Source organism: Dermochelys coriacea, chromosome 1 (assembly GCF_009764565.3).
Source record: "Dermochelys coriacea isolate rDerCor1 chromosome 1, rDerCor1.pri.v4, whole genome shotgun sequence".
NCBI lineage: Eukaryota > Metazoa > Chordata > Testudines > Dermochelyidae > Dermochelys > Dermochelys coriacea.
The window spans coordinates 60,575,574-60,592,199 of record NC_050068.2 but is presented as its reverse complement, the minus strand read 5'-3'; the positions used below and the strand labels follow the sequence as shown (position 1 = coordinate 60,592,199).

The 16,626-nt window shown below is 39.0% G+C and overlaps 1 protein-coding gene across 12 annotated transcripts in view; it reads right to left on the bottom strand.

Annotated features, from left to right (window-relative positions):
- Positions 1-16,626, bottom strand: part of TSC22D1 (TSC22 domain family member 1) — a 140,952-nt gene that overhangs the window by 38,767 nt on the left and 85,559 nt on the right. The window contains exon 2 of one of the 12 annotated variants that reach the window (XR_006276625.1): positions 4,955-5,045. The exons of 9 other annotated variants lie outside the window; for them this stretch is intronic. The gene's annotated coding sequence lies outside the window, so the exon portion shown is untranslated. Of the gene's footprint in view, positions 1-4,954; positions 5,046-6,651; positions 6,958-11,829; positions 11,851-16,626 lie in introns of those variants that run through there. 2 more of the 12 variants (XM_043500938.1, XM_038400532.2) reach the window with 2 other exon arrangements.

Sequence of the window (16,626 nt, the reverse complement as noted above, 5' to 3'; positions counted from 1 at the left end):
AAAAAGCTAAGTAAATACAAATATATTCATCAATGCAACATTACCTTTGAGTTTTTACATGCACAAAAACTTCTACAACAATTGCAACACTGTATTGGGTGTGTAATATAGCCCCATTTAATCAACATTTGTGTATACCCCTAAGATTTCAAAGCCATGCAAGTCGGTTTTGAGGCCAAGCAGAATTTAGTTTCTTTACCACACCCAGGAATTATTTTCGTAGGTGGGCTGTGTGTCTGTGTTACATAAAGGCAAAAATGCCAACACCCCTCTCTGCTTAAAAAACTGTGGAACTAACAAAATTTTTTGCCAACCATTACTCTGATCACTCTGCTTGTATGTTACATCTCCCCAACCTCACCCTCCTCGGTCTTGTCCACTTAGCTGGTAAGTTCTGCAGGACAGAACCATTTCTTCTATACATTTTCATTACGTCTAGCACAATGGAGCCCCAGTCTGGCATTTTAGAGCTGATGCACAACAAACAGATTTCAGGGCTCTGAGGGCACAATTATGAGGGTCATAAAATATACTGATTTGTTTAGACTTTTTTAGAATATGCAGTAAGGTTATATGTAATGGCTAGATAAGGAAATAGAAATAATGGGACATAGTCATGTCAATACTGATAAAATAAAGAATATGGATTTCATAAAAGGATTTTAAGCATTCACAAATAGAGTTTGAGCCTTTTTCTATGATATGAATGTTCCACCATGAATGTTTCAGCCACATCAGTTGATGTGCACTGATCATATAGATATATTACCCTTTAAAAGCTCTTTGCTACATTAAGTACAGGTTCCATTTACTTACCTCAAGAACATTTAGCTGATCCAACATATTCTACAGGTATAAAGGACTTTTCTATTTTTATTATACCCACGTGTGAATTCCTAGGTCCTTATGAATACAGATTTCATTTGTATCTCTCTCTACATCCATCTACATTGCATACGGTTATACAAAAATTTATTTCAGAAAAGGAGACATTCACAATCTTCAATTTTTCTATTTGTTTACGTAACAAAAGGGGAAAGTTTTTAAAGGAGTATCTCCTGTCAAAGTATTCTCTCTCAAGACCTTTGACTGATATTCACTTTCACTCTATCCAAACAAGCTCGTATTTGTTATCCTTCCAGAAAAGGCCCCTCTTTTTAATCAGGAATTCAGGCCTCAATCTCAACCCTTCTTCATGAGGCCAATTCTGTTGAAGTCAATGGAACTATGCATGTAAGTAAGGGCTACAGAATCAGGACTGGGTGGAGGGATTGCAGGCTGTAATTGTATTTTGCAGAACTGATTCTGTTTATCTTGTGAGCAGCTGATTATTAAGGGTGTTGAGCAGTTTCATTGTATTTACGGGAATCTTATTATGTCAGAGCATGCACAGCAAACGCACCTGGCTATACTTTTACAAACTGAAAGAACAGGAAGACGACTGTGGAGATGGAAGAGAAAAAAGGAAAGGATGGAGAAAATGTAAAAACAGAAGAATGGGCAAGAGACTAAAGTGGGGAGGGAAGAGGGAGAGAAATGAGATGGAAAAGGAGGTGAGAGGAAGGAGGAATCAATGGGGAGAATAGCGGGGAAAAGGGGAGAGAGGCAGAGAACTGAGGGAGAAAAAATGCACAAGGATAGATAAAAACTCAGAGAAAGGTGGTAGGGAGAAAAATGAAAAGTAGAAAGCAAACTCTGCAAAAATATAAAAAAGGGGTGGGGAATGATAGAGGGGAGAGGGATGAAGGGAGCTGGATATAAACCAGGGAGAGATGCAGCTGCAATGCTTTCCGAGGTTGAAATATAACTCCCCTGCCTCTGCTAAAAACAGAGTGGAACTCCTCCCTCTCCCCTTGACTTAGGGGAGCACTGCTCCACACTCTTCCCCGGCTGGTGTGGCAAGTGCTCCCCTTCCTGCTTCAATGTCCTTTACTCACTGACTGCCAGGATGTAATATGACATGGGGAAGAAAAGGGGGTTCATTACAAATACACCACAAATGGGAACTCCTTCCCACAAAGGTTGAAAACTATGTGCATGGGGATTGATCAGAGTGACATTAAGCAGCTCCAGAGGGAGCTTCACGCATTCAGCTGGCCTGAGGCTGCAGTAGCAATGAAGATTTGCCTACTGAAAGGTCAGATATTGCTGCTTGAGGGATGCCCCTTGTCAGGTAGAAGCTATTGCTGCTTGGGAAAGAGAAAGGAGAAGGAAGAGAAACTATGTTCTCAGTATGAATGACTGGCAAAGCCCACAATTGCCCTTGGCCAGACAGACATTTCGATTCAGTCAGGTGCAGTGACAGCACACTGGGATGAAGGCTTTTTGTGTGTGTGTGTGTGTGTGTGTGGTGTGTGTGTGTGTGTGTGTGTGTGTGTGTGTACACAAATCTATACACATTAAGTCACTTTTCTGAAAGCAAACAGATGGTATATTTTAGAAAGAGAATTGAATGCTGAATATCAAATATGTCCCAGTAGGTAAATTAGTAATGGAGACCATTTTATAGCACTAAAGAAACAAGCAGCTGTCTCAGAAATGAAACCGACAAGGCCTTACCTATATCAGACCTATTTTCTCAGAACCCTTCGCCACTAGTGCAGCTCCACCATTGTAGCAACAATGAGAGCACCAGAGTTAATAGTCATTAGTGGCTGCTGTTGTTTTAACTACCAGGTGACCGACCTGTTTGGAGCAGCATTAAACAACAAGGTGGTCAAAAAGCAGTCTACACTACCCCTTCCAGTGTTGCTACTGAATCAGTGGTAGCAATGGCGGGAAATTTTAAGGAAGTGGGTCTAGTACAGATAGCCTAAAAGTACAGCAGTATTTTTAGTCCTCTTTAAAATACGTATTTCTCAATTTAGATAAAGCTAGTTTTGTTCACAAGTCTGCTCTTGGGTTAACCAATAGTTGAAACATTTAATAAGACTGCAGAACAGCTCGCTGCAAAATGCATCACAATACATGCAGATTTCAAGCTCTAAATGCCTTTAGAAGTGTCTATACATTTTATGGTTCAATGGTTTATGAATATCAATTTATCAAGTTATAAAGGTGTGAATTCTCTCTCAAGGTGCCTAAATATCAAAGAGTGAACAGTTCAATATCCCATTACACATGTCATGATCACGATTGGACAGGATCATCATGTGTATGCCAAAGATAAAAGCTGTTCAGGCCCTCAATATTTCAGTAGGTTTGGTACTGATGGAAGCTGAACTTTCCATGATTTATTATGAAGACAAATCAAGCTATAGTAAAAATTAAATTATGATTTTTTTTTAGGATGCAGTTGGCAGAGGTATTTGTTTTATAATTATATCTATATCTTTCTGGTTTATTAAATATATGTGGAGTCTGTTGTACATTTGGCAATTTATTTTTATCATTTCAGCTTATTTGTCTAAATTAGAAGCATGTAAGAAAACTGTCAATCTCTCAGTCAGCACCATTAAATATTTTAATGTGGGTTTTGTGGTAACATGGCTCATAATTGCTCATTGCTAATATGTCAACTTCAAAGTTTTATTTAAAGCAGGTACTGTAGAAGGGTCTACTTTCGTAATCTAATAGCACACCAGCAAAAAATCAGAGTACTACTTTGACCCTGTTACTGTACTATATGAGCTTCACTGAATTAGGGAAATGCAACTATCCCATTTTACAGTGAATTGAGGCAAGGCGAGAGTAAGCGACTTGCCCAAGGTCTCGCAGGAAATTTGTGGCAAAAGCTCAGGACAGGTAACTGAACATTGTCTAGTTCTCCTTTTACTGCCACCAGTTAAGAAACACTAAGGCCAAGTTACATTAAAAAGTCAAGGTCAACTCAGCTATGTCACCCGGCCATGTCACTCCACAACCCAGAGTGACTTTGTTAAATCAACTTAATCTCCAGTGTAGACAGCAGTAAGTCAACGGAAGAATTCTTGGGCAGTTGGATTAGCTATGACAGGGAACCCTCCTGTCACTGTAGAGAGTGTCTACGCTGAAGCACTGTAACTGTGCTGCTGTAGCAGTTAAGTGTACACATAGCTTAAATTTTCACCGCTGGACTCATTTTTATGAAGGGCCAAACGTACACCCTGGAAACAATTTTAAAAACAAACAGCTCAGAATCAGTTGTTCTTCTCTACATTACTTGTCAAGACCTGAACCTGAAGTTGGGCATTTCTCCTGAAAAAAGATGTCACAAACATCTTAAGCAGTATAAAGAAATCAGGTTTTTTTTTTAAAAAAAAGGTGTTTGTGATACATAACTGTCACAAGTTATGTTGTGAAGATCAACTGCTTTTAAAAAGGTAATTTGCAAATTGGCTTGACAAAATCCATTAACTTTGGAATTATATACTGAATGCCCCCAAAAAGCAAAGGCCACATAGGGACACTGAGCATACAGCTGATTTTAAAGGCCTTTTCCCCCCTTTTATATATATTACCATTAATATTAATATTGTTTTCTGTAATTCTGAGTAGATCACATTTCATTCTAATATAGTTAATGGACAATACCGAGTCCATTTAACATAATTCATAGCTCAGAGATTTAAACGTAGTTTACAAATGTGCACGCTCCCTTTCCTATCTCACCCCAAAAATCCCTTTCAGAATTATGTTCTGAATGCCCCATTCTAAGAGAAGCAATCTGTAGGTTTATAATTTTAAAACATCCTTTGTTTTTTCTATATTCAAAGGCCACATTGCCATGCATCAGTAGCTTAAATTCTTTCTCCTGATACATTCTGCTGATGGTCTAACATCTGCCACTGAACACCATGGTAACATATCTTGCTACTAAAGATTTAATTTTCAGGTCCTTCAGACTGTTTACTTAGCACACTGTTGGAAAAATCTGTATAGATTTTAAATGTTTTCAAAAATAGCATTTTTCTAAACATTTACAAACAGTACACGTTCTAAAAATAGCTATGTTACTGCTAGATACAGAATCCACTTTTCAGAGTGCTTTCCAGTATGAAGCCACCAGCAGAATGTATATAGTGACATTCCTCCAAAAGGAATTGGGCAACCTAGACTTCACAAACCTGAAAAGTTAAAAACAAAACCACATATATTCTAGATAAAGATCTGCTGCTTGCCTCTCTTATTAAGGTTGTTTGGGGGCACTGAACACAGAATTCCAAGCTGTGGAGTTCTTTTAATATGCATGTGCAGAGGGGAAAAGATACAATTAAAGGGTCTGAATCTGCAAAAATTTAGGCTACATCTACACTAAAGTTTTGCAACTGCACCGATGCAGCTGCACTGCTGCAAGATCTCTTGTGTAGCTGCTCTATTCCAACAGAAGAGAGAGGTCTCCCATCAATGTAATTAAGCCACCCCCAACAAGCAGCGGCAGCTATGTCAGCAGGAGAAGCTCTCCTGCCAACATAGCACTGTGCATCCTACCACTCATGCCAGCATAACTTTATGTCACACAGGGGTGTGGGGTTTTTTTCCACACCCGAGATGCATAAGTTTTGCCAACATAAGTGGTAGTGTAGACATGGCTTTACTGGTTATATTGGTTTACTAATGCATATAGTAGCATTGACACTAATGGGCTATTCATGATAGTAAACCCTATACTGGTAGTGTCTGCAGATGAGGTCTAAGTTTTACCAAGTTTGTTTCACCTTACTCATACTAAAAGGTAATAGGAATTCCCTGCAGCTCCTCGTACAAATCATCCCTAAATACATTTTCCATCAATTTTAAGGTAATCTGCAAAGATTTGAAAGAGTTGGGCTTGTCCCTTTTCTTAGTTTATTTATATGAAGGCGGTTTGATAGCTTTCCCCACCAAAAAAAAAAGTGTTCCCCAACTTATCTTTTAATTTAAAACCAAAGGATTTAAGGACTTGTCTTTTAGTTTTGCTGAAGGATCTTTTGAAGGTCTCAGAACATGGACATTGTGAACTCTCACAACTTAACTGAAGGGGCAAGATATAAGTTGCTAACAAACGTTTTGTCCAAAATGTTAATTCAACATTTTAATTACAATAGGTGTTAAACCCCAAAGTGTTGTTAAAAGGTATCCTTCTCAATTGGCCTGATCTACACTTACATACGTACAGTGTAAAATATGCTGTAATTATGTTGATTTAGGGGTGTGTGAATTTTTGCTGACAGTACACTGGGATAAAAGGTGCCCTATGTTGGTATAGTTTATTTCAGTTCCTGAACTGGAATAAACCACACCAGTATGAGCTTTTTAATATCCCTATAACTGCATCCACACTTGGGGTTGGGGGGAGGGGAGTTACTGCCACTAACTCTACTGGTAGGTACTAAAGCCCAAGTCTCTGGGCTCTTTGATTTGTGAAGTCATAATTCACCATTATGTAGGTACCATAAAGTCTTCCAGGGAATACAAGATCTAAATTTCTGATGTTGGTGGGGAAAGAAACAGCCTCCGTCACTTTTCTGAGGTGGAGGTAGAGGAATTGGTAGGAAAGGGAACTTTCAGGCCATTTTTCTTTGCAGGTCACCTTTAACAGCCAATTGTGATAATGATATTAGCATCACCTTATGATTGAATTTATCCAGTATATTACCCACGACTGAACTGTTTTGTCTTATTAAAGCCTGTTTGTACACTCTCCAACAGAGATTACATTCAGTAAATATTGGTAATTAAAAAAGTATTTACCTGGGTCAGAAGTACATCACGATTGTTGAAGAACCACATTCCAAAAAGGATAAGCAGACACATGGGTGAGAGAAGGGAGAAAGGAGAGAAGGGGAAAAAAGTAAAATTAAATTATAACTACAATATCCAAGATGCTCAACAACATATACAAATCTAACATTCAGTCCAATTAGAAACTTAATTATACATTAATTGAAAACAGGCTGCACATTTTATATCTAGGAATAGAGATACAGTGACACTGATACTAATTCACAACTGCTTTTTTATGAACAAAATAAATCATGCATTTTTCACTAATTAAATTTCAACATACATGCTCTATGATCAGCTAAGGATGACCCTCTGAGATGCACAAATACATTAGTCAATTTAGAAAACACATTTGCTGAGAATCTTATTTGGAAAAAAAAAAGTTGAATACTAAATCACAAAGCAAATGCTCCAACAAAATCCACTCATTCCAAACTAAACCAGTGCTACATCTGACCTGAGTACTTTATAAAAAGGTGTTCCTGAGTTTTTTTCATAATGGGGATCACACCTTAACAGAGAAAGTCTTATGAAAACTACCTCTTGCCTGTGATCAAGTAATAGCCTCGTGATGCACATTGACTACATGGAAAAGTGCTTAGAAAGGAGAAAAGAACCAAACACTGCATATGATTTCTAGCCACTTGCCTTCCCTCTGTGTATATGATGCCCAGATATCCAATCCTCTTGTTTTCCTGCTTCTCTAAACATTGCCGCTCTGTTCATAGCTGGCTGCACTAGTCTCACTAATACTACCATTTCATCTACTCCTTTTATGTTGCAGTAACCTCTAAGCAAAGACAGATAAGCTGGGTTCTCCTAGTTTCCAGCTCCTTTCAGAGTATCCTAGGCTCTTCTTCACAAGAAAACTTGAGCACTTGTCACAGTATTTGGACACAAAGAGGAGAGCCAGTCCTATGGGGTCAACCAGATCTTCATGCACTACCAGTGAGCATTACAGGGACTACCAGTGGACCACATACCATGCTGCTGGTTAATAAAGAATGCTGAGTTAAAAGAAACTCAAGACAAACTCAAGACATGGATACTCAAGACAAACTGATCCTTTTAATTTCAAGCATATTTCAATTTACAAAATCTATACAAGTTCCAGGCTCTCACACAAACCAAACTTAAAAACCCCAAAAACTAATTGACCAAACTCAGGAGTTTCTAAACTCCCTGGCACCAATGTGCCCCCTCACTCTGTCAAAAAACAACCAAAAATCCTGAAACCTAAATCAACTTCCAAATCTTAATCCATCCCATTCAAATCAGTCCTTTGTTTAAAAAAAAAAAAAAGCCACAATGGGAATATATTGTCAAGTGGCTCTGAAACCTGTTCTAAAAGAAAAAGCTGCATGAAATAGGGAATTTTAACTGCTCTAAGACAAGCCAAAGACAAATTTATGTTTAAGTTTTGGAGTCGCATCTTACATCTGGGAGGATATTGTGGACAAAGAAAAGATGTTAAGAGGTTGAAATTTCTTCATTAAGCTTAGTAGAACATTTTAGGGTTAAGATTAACTTTTGTAATGGCATGCTGAAATTCAGTTACACCTGGCCAAACATTCTCCATCAAAATGACTGTAACAGGAAAACATCTTTTCTAAAAATCAGAAGGATCAAAAAGTACAGGAGTTTTGTTGAAAAATAATGGTTTTTCAATTAAACCCTGAAAATGAAAAAAGTTTCAGTGAAACAAACTGTTTATTGAATTTTTTCATGGGGGGGAGTGGGAGGAGAATCATTTCATCACCAGCACTAATTATGGTCTTCACTGTAGTCTGCAACCCTGCACATATAGATGCAAAACAGCTATCAACATGAAGGACTGAGAAGTCAAGCCCACAAGAGTCACAAAATTCCAAAAGTTAAAATCTCTCCTACAACATTAAAACTATTTCACGTTCTGTATATTTGTATTCTGTATACTATACAGATTACTATGGCTTGCATTAGACAAGTAAAGCAGGAGAAGGTATACAAGTGCGCCTTGGCTCAAATCTATTTGCCTCAGAGGGCTATTACAGGACTTCTATGATTGTGTAACCTTCTCATTTTGTTTTTTTTTTTCAGGAAAGTGTTCATAGAGAGAATTAAGGAAGAGGGTGTATAAGAGCCCATTCATGCATGCACCCTCAAACAAAGTGGAGAAGCAAACTTTGTCATAACTACAGTCTTCCTTTGCTCAGCATATAAATCCTTGCTCGGAGACAGAGAAAAAAAAACAGTTTTATGTCCCAAGCATTTCCAACTCATGAAAGATTTAACTCACCACTTACTGATCCTAACATCATTTGCCAATGTTTATTACTCATTTACTCAGCCTATCTATAACTGGACTTTTCTTCCTGTCAAGAGGCCATACAAGTGCCTTGCTATCTTGTGTTGTCTTGGGCTCTTAATAAGGGAAGGAAAGCTTTTTGGCTAAGCTGTGTCTAGTAAGAATCCTATGTAGGCCAATGTACTTCCAAATGAAGAAACCGGGATTTGGGTACACCAATAAATTAACAGTGCTTCCGGAACCTTGGGAGCAACACACAAGTCTGCTAATAAGTCAAGTGTTAGGTGAAAGGCCCTTCAAATCCACTTTTTCCACCCTGGAGGTAAACAGCTTCTTAGATTTAAGCAAGAAATCTACTGCTTCCCAAGAGTGAATACAGCATTGAGCGTTTATCATTTTAGATTCTATGGCGACAATTTCAGCTTCTAGAGACTGGATAATTTAGAGGGCCTGGCAGAGGAGACCATGTCCAGGTTATGAAGGTATTAACTTATAAACAAACACTATTGCTAGTTGTGGGAAGCAAGACCTTCAGAGCCAAACAGGTATGATCAAAATGGTGATTTTTCATCCTGGATTCCTCTGGTTATCCTCAGTAAGTGTGGAAAAGGGAGATATTTATACTTTCTCTCTTTCTACTCCACTCATACTGCCTCTTGCCAACCATCTCCCTCTCACTTTGTTCAAAACCCTTTCCTTCCAACTGTACCACCTCCTCACACTCTACCCAGCATCTGGTCAACTTCTTTAAACGCAAAATTGATGGGATCAACCCTTTACACTATCCTCCTGTTCCTCTTCCATGATGTCAAATCAGCTAACTAATGACTAGTCTGTGTGATGGTCCGACTGATTTTAAAAATATTTACCATGACTCAGAACCATCACATTGCACATGCAATTTACCTAGGTAATAGAGTGAGATTAATACTGCTCATTTACAACCCACTTGCCTCTTATAGTTACTCACATCTTATTTCAAATTAGACTAGCTTCTTTGGGGAAGGGACTGTCCTTCCATGCATTCAAACAGACTAAAAACAATGTGACCCTAATCATGATTGCGGCAGTTGGATATTACTTCAGAATAATCTAACTGTCCTCTTTTAAACCCCGTATTCTATTCTTAAGGCTCTGTCTATCTACCTTAAAAATCTCTATTTCTGAACTTGGCTCTCATCCCCTCACCTAATCTACCTTCTCTCCCTCTTTTTCCCTTCCCATCTCTTATCAATATCCTCTTGGGCTCTTTCCCCCTCTATATAAGTGTGTTGCTAGCATTACTTAACACTCATCTGCTCCCCATACCATTAAAATCACCCCTTTGTTGAAGCTGGATACAAGCTAAAACAAGCGGGTGGGCATAGATACTGAAAGAGCCATTCAATAAAGGGCTGCTTAGTGGAAGACAGGGTTGAAATGGAAAAGTTACATTGCTGGTTCCTGTGATGTACATGTTCTGCAGACAGAAGACCCTGGCAGTCCAGAAGGTTTATCTGGCGCCTTTCAGATTTTTTTAAAGGGGGAAACGTTAAAACTGTACATGTTAGCCTAAGATACAGGCAATTATAAAAATACATTTTTAGCACCAAACTTTCACGCATACTAAGCGCCCATTTAGGCAACTAGATAAATGCTCACCAGCTTCCACTGATCTCAACAGGAGTTGCAGGATGCTCAGATCTTTAGATAATTAAACAAGTGGCTAGGTTTTCAAATGGAAATGATTTTGAAAATCTGCCCTAAAAGTCTAATTTATGTTTCACAATTTTTTGACTTTTAATATTCCATTCATCTTGGGCAAACTGGTTAGCGTCTGGACAGTTTCACTTTGGTTCTCACACAATGCTGTTGTGTTCACAGTGCAGCAGGGGATTTTTAAAAAGCTTTTTATTGGAATTAAAAAAGGTATTCCATAAAAACTACTTTTATTCTATTTTGTGTGTTTTTAAAGCAATTAGCTAATGAGTCATACCATGTGTTTGTACCCAAAATCGCCTTCATGTACCAGTTACATTCCTCTTTTTATAATATACTTTTTATATTGTGTAACAGTTCAGTTGCCAATAAAATATTTACATCTATTTATAACACAACATTCATGCACGCAAGTTATCCATATATTGAACTGAACACTTTTCTAAAGATGCAAAAATGAAAATTTTGCAATTTTTATTCCTTCACTACTGCATTAACTTGACTATATAACAAGGTAAAACTGCCATTGCTATCAGGGAAGCGCACACACTAACGGGGAAGGTAAAACAGCAATGCAGTATTTTAAGACCAATTACTATTAGGCTATGTGAAAATGTTTGAAAAAGCAAAGAGACTGAGGGGGTAACACATTTTAAAATGCTCCCTTTAGAAGTGACTCAGAAGCTGACACACAGCTGCATGTGAGGATTATGTAACACCCAGATAATCAGCCAATCAGATTCCCAGGCAGACTGAACACTTCTAAAGACCTACAATTCTGTTTCTAAAAAACGCTTCTTACTCTGGAATTGATTTAAGATTAAATAAAGAGGCTTCTTCTACCTCAGTGTAAATTAACTGAAGCTATGGGTCTCACTATGTATATTTCAGTGCTCTATTGTTAATGACATCACACTGTTACCTCTGTTTGTATTATGGTGTGTTTCAGTCACAGTAAATTCAGAATAGAATTACTCAGCTTTGCTTAATAGTATTATTGCCTAAAGCAGACTTGCAAACAATACGCACTGGTACGGTTAGAATCATTTACCCACTCTTCCTCAGGACAGCATATCATTTTGGAAGGTAGCTTCAATATGTTAATATTCCATTGCAACAACTATTTAGGCAACACTATATTCATTAGAAGAACAACTAACCTCTCAGGAGCAGAAACGTATGAACTGTTTAGTTCTAATTACTGGTACACCGGGATCAGCCACAGAGATCAAAGCACTGATTGTCATGTGAACTGCTCCTTCCTTTCCTCTGCAGCTGACCTCTTTATTTCCCTCCCAACCCATGCAGTTTCCTCCTGTTGGAAGCCAGGGGCTTGGAAGAGTTGTTACTGCTCATGTCTCTGAATTGCCTGGGTCAGACAGGGCCAAACTCATGGTGGCTCACTGTTCTGGTACTGCTCACCCTCCCCCACCCCCGGCTGCTCCTTGTGCTCCAGAATACAAGTTTCAGGCCCTCCCCAGCTCCCTGGGGAAGACTAGCACTAACAATTATGAAGAAAGTCTTCCAACTGAGCTGAAGGTAAACAGTGACATCTGCCTGAGTCTGCAGACATAGATCTTCAGTGAATGTTAAACACTCAATCCTAGATCTGACAATTTAAATGTCACCATTAGCTATTTCACTGCTGAGCAAAGGACACAAGCAAATGGATCATCATGTTATGAAGAGCTGCACAATCTACTGTGAGCACTGCATCTCATCACAGTGTCACAAATGAGTGGTGCTTGACACAGTACAAGCATTTATCCCTTTTCCCCCACCCCCAATAACTGATTACCATTACTCAGGGACCAATCTGAATATATGTTTACCCTTTAATTCTGGTATGGCTAAGACATCAGTTACTCCAATTATTCACAATAAGAAAGTTGCATTTGTAGACTGGGTTCCAAAGCAGTTCTAAGAGTTTTCCTAATTAATGGACACAATCTTAGGGCTGAGATCCTGCTCCCACTAAATGCCAGTGACTTGCAGAATCAGGCCCTTAAAGAACCTCTGACATCTCATGGAAAAAGTGATATATATGCAAATTTTGCTTATTTCTCATTCTGTGAATTTCTCTTGCCTTGCATCTTTATTACTAAGGTCATTAGCATAGAAACTGTTTCTTCAGGAATCAGTGACTACAGTTTCACCACCAGCAAGCACGTCTCTGTCATAGCATGTGAGCATGTCATAGCATGCAGAGACCATGAGATCATATAATCAGAAAACTGTAAGAGATAAACCAGTTGCATCTGATAAACTGGCAAGATGTTCTTTTCACACATACATCATTCATACTCAAGGGTGGAGAAAGACAAATAAAAACAAATGTGCATCAGTTGTCTGACAAGGCTGCTGCTTAGAGAAAACAAATACTCCAGAAGATATCAGCAACTCTTTAAGGACACATAAAAAATACATTTGGTTTATTATTTATAGAGGCACAGATTCCAAGGACAGAAGAGAGACAACTGAGATTGTCAAGTCTTACCTACTGTGTAACAGGGGCCATAGAACTTCCCCAAAATAATTCCTAAAGCATATCTTTTAGAAAAACATCCTATCTTAATTTAAAAATGAATCAATGATGGAGAATTATCCAAACACTCCGTGGTAAATTGTTCCAATGGTTAATTACACTCACTGTTAAAATTTTATGCCTTATTTCCAGTCTGGAATGGTAATACTTGCTTATAAATAAGCCATAAAGATTTAGTTTCCCAAACATATCAGAGCCTGCAAAGGATTCAGTAGTCAGTTATATCCATACCATAATACAATCCTGCCCCCTTGTGGTGCACTGGCAAAAAGACAGTATCATTCTGTGATATCTTTCTGTCTAAATATACTTAAGAATTTCTCTTCTAAAAGCTGAATATTTAGGACCGCATTCCTCATTTATATACTGGCCATTTTATTTCCATATCCAATAATCCAAGACGTTAATCTCCAGTATGTATAGTAGTTATAGATGCTACCGTTTAGAAAAAAATCTTCCACTTCCAAGCTCATTTACAATTTCATCTAGTTCAGTCAACTGTCAGAAATGCATTGCATTTACAATCTAGTACTGCCCTCGCCTGTGAGAACCCAGACAATAACTTACATGTGTTACACTAAACCAGGGATAGGCAACCTTTGGCACATGGCCCGCCAGGGTAAGTGGTACGGGCCGAGGGATGTGCTGACCGCCGCTTCCTGCAGCCCCCATTGGCCTGGAGTAGCAAACCACGGACAGTGAGAACCGCATAATCAGCCGAACTTGCGGATGCAGCAGGTAAACAAACCGGCCCGGCCCACTAGGGGGCTTACCCTGGTGGGCCGCATGCCAAAGGCTGCCGATTCCTGCACTAAAAACTGTTCTGACCTTTATTGGGTTAAACCCAATTGCAAACATTTCACTGGCCACTAGGTAGCACTACTTGATAAATTTAAACAGAGAAATGCCGTGGAAAACAACTGCATTATTACAATTCAGTGCAGGTTTGAGTCTTTAAAAACATTTCTTAACCCTCAAAATTATCATTGCATTCTAACAATATACACCTAGAACATCTATCTAATCCCAAACTTCACAGTCTGCTCTGCTCCTTCAAATATTTTTCCATCGTTTCTCTGCAACCACCATCTACCATCTAAATTAATTTATTATACATTAAAAATAAAGAACCATATAAAAAAGTACTATCATATGCAAGCAAACAACATAAAATTAAGGCAAGCTCTCCAGCACACTGTTACGTTTGATTATAAACTCCTTGAAAAACGTGCTGTACCAATTCTTAGGGGCCAATTCTGCCTGACCCATATGCAGGTACACAGAAAAGGGAAGGTCACAAAATAAGCCTCTTCTCCCCTTTGCACGTCCCACATAAGGGCCACACATATTTGTGACATCATTTGGCCAGCTGCTTGAATGCTTGCAAATACAGTTAGTAAAAAAAAAAATAAATAAAAAAATACATTCTTGCTATAAAAAGTGTTGCCTGGTCCCCCTGAAACATAATTGATGGCACTCTGGAGAAAAGACTACAACTCACTGGCCCTTTTGATGTGTGTGTTATCAGCAAGGCAGTCTTGATTGTCTACAAGGCCTCCAGCATTGAACCATGCATTTCTTTCCCCCTACTCTTCCCTCACTGTATTTATTCCAAATTGCAGAGTAAACCAAACAAAAAACTCCCCAAAGTAGTATCTCCCCAACCAAAAATTTTAAGACCAAGAGGATAAAAGTGGGTTGTACAGAGAAAGCAAGAAAGGATTGCAACAGAGCAAAGCACAGTCAGCAGTCTCTCTTCAATAATCAGTTTGAGATAGGCGGTGATTCCCAGTTAGGATGCAATAATTTTCCCATAAAACAGAGATTATCTTTGGAGAATAGTTAGCAATAGATCCCTGTGCATTAGCTCTGAAAAAAAACTGTTTTTGAGCCAGAACCGTCTTCGTTCTCTCTCTCTCCTCCCCCTCCCCGAACAAACATATGAAACCTGTGCACAAATAATGCAGATCCGATTAAATTCCCACCCTTGGGATAAGCAGAAGATGCAATTACTGCTTTACTTGCCCAAAGTCTGCTTTGAGAATCTGCTTTTGTTTTTGAATGGAGGCAGAAAGACAGTGATGTGTAACAAACTCAGAACACATGACTTCTTTCTGGATAGAGGTCATCTTTCAAACTCATCAAACAAGACAGAGCATCAATTAACAGGATGAGTCAAACTCTCAACTAAATCAAGTTGAAAAAAAAAACCAAGGTACCAAAAGGCAATTTGAGTAACTTACTGGAATAAAAGTGTCAACAATCTATGAAAAAGGAACCCACATGACAAGTTAGACAGGTGTATCTCAGCACAAAAAAAGTTTGCATTTTCCCTTCAAAATAGTTAAATGGCAGAAGGACCATGTATGAGGAAGTTACTCTCCTTGTGCAGTAATAATGGTTCTTCGAGATGTGTGTCCCTATGGGTGCTCCATTTTAGGTGTCCATGTGCCCATGCACCTCTAATTGGAGATTTTTGGTAGCAGTGTCCCAATGAACCCGCGCATGTGCTCTCCCTCCCTCGGGGTCTGCCTCAAGGCTATTTAGCACTGCACGGGCAAACCCCCCACTTCCTTCTCTACCACAGGGCCCTATAGAGAACTCCGAAGTAGAGGGAAGGAGGGCGGGTTGTGGAGCACCCAAGGGGGACACATCTCGAAGAATCATCGTTACTGCACAAGGTGAGCAACTTCCTCTTCGACTAGTGTCCCTATGGGTGCTCCACTTTAGGTGACTCCGGAGCAGTACCCACCACTGGAGGCTGGGACTTCAGAGCGGAGTCTTTTACTACAGAGAGTACTGTGGAGTCTAAGATGGTGTCAGCGGCCAAATCTTCAGTAATCACATAATGTTCTGCGAAAGTACGGACAGAGGCCCCAGTCATTGCTCTATAGATTAGGGAGATTGAGGTAGGGACTGATCTCGTGGAGTGCATATGGATGGAAGCAAGTTGCGCCCTTGCTAAGTGATTAATGCAACTAGAGACCTATTGGATAGTCTTTGAGGAGATATCAGAGCTTTTGGATCTTTCTGTGGACAAAAGGAAAAAAGTTTAGGGGATTTCCTGAAGTCCTTAGTCCTGTCCAAGTAGAATGCTAATATCCTTCTAATATCTAGCATATGCACAATTGTCTCCCAGTTGTCACAATAAGAAAAGGAGTACTTGTGGCACCTTAGAGACTAACAAATTTGAAGTGAGCTGTAGCTCACGAAAGCTTATGCTCTAATAAATTTGTTAGTCTCTAAGGTGCCACAAGTCCTCCTTTTCTTTTTGCAAATACAGACTAACACGGCTGCTACTCTGAAAGTTGTCACAATGTGGTTTTGGGAAAAAACAGGGAGATGGATCTGTTGATTCATATGGAAAGTACAGAAAAAGTAGGGAAAAACTTGGGATATGGCCTTAGAGTTG